Source organism: Micropterus dolomieu, unplaced genomic scaffold (assembly GCF_021292245.1).
Source record: "Micropterus dolomieu isolate WLL.071019.BEF.003 ecotype Adirondacks unplaced genomic scaffold, ASM2129224v1 scaffold_182, whole genome shotgun sequence".
Classification (NCBI taxonomy): Eukaryota; Metazoa; Chordata; class Actinopteri; order Centrarchiformes; family Centrarchidae; genus Micropterus; species Micropterus dolomieu.
In genome coordinates, this window is record NW_025744175.1 from 8178 (window position 1) to 9177 (window position 1000).

The 1000-nt window shown below is 41.8% G+C and overlaps 1 long non-coding RNA gene across 1 annotated transcript in view; it reads right to left on the bottom strand.

The window, feature by feature from the left end:
• The window catches only part of LOC123967245, a 5755-nt gene that overhangs the window by 4046 nt on the left and 709 nt on the right, over positions 1 to 1000 (bottom strand). The window lies entirely within an intron of this gene.

Sequence of the window (1000 nt, forward strand, 5' to 3'; positions counted from 1 at the left end):
TCAACCTACTCAGAGTTAACTCAGGGTTATCAGGCAAACTCATGGTTGACAAACTCTGACCGCCTACACTGGAGTGAAACGCTACTACAAAGGTGGATAAGATGTTGGTTAGTTAACCCGGTCTTCACTTAATTGGAGTTGGTGCGCGTTCGCATAAAAGGGGCGTGTTCGGCCGTGCAGGCAGAGTTTTTTCGCAATGGCGCATGCCCAGTATTTTCCAGAGGAATGCACATTGGTAGTGTAGTGGCTATTTGTCCATAAACAAAAACAAATAATAACAAATTTCTCAAATGGCCACTTGAGGCTACGTCATGGTTAGGCTTTACGCAGGTTCAGAGGTACCAAAGCAAGGTAATGTCCATAACAAGACTGAGTTTGAGGAGGTTTATTCACACACATAAGCAAGCTCACAGACATTTCTGCTGCCTCTCTCACGCTGGTAAAAAACCATATGCCCTCGTGCCTGCGGCACCTCTCACCTTGACCTACTTATGCAAATGAACATAACACCATGTGACCAACAAACCACAATGCAAGTAAAGCATAAATACAAAATAAACCAAATTAACTTTAACAAGAAAAGAAAAGAAATAAATTGGGCTATAAATTAACTTAAGCCCAAAATAAACAAAAATAAGAATATAGCTCCAACAACCCAGGCGCTAATTGTAACGGTACTTTACCCACAATTAACCTTAGCTTTAACACACAGGAGCTATTTTCTAATTGTAGCTTAAACATTAAACTGGAATCTTCACATCTTCAGATTCTCCATATCTGAAAGAAACAAACAGATGGAAGACAGAGATAGGAGAAAGAATGAGTCGTATAGTCAATTATTAGCCTCCAAGAGAAGACAGAGCTTGGTTATTGGTCTGTCCAGGATGCTGATCTTCGTTTGGACCTTCACAGAGCGAACCAGTCCTCTAGAGTCAGCTGTGGTGCTTAGAACTCTGCCCATCATCCATGAGCCTCTTGGAGCTGTGGCATCAGCGATTAC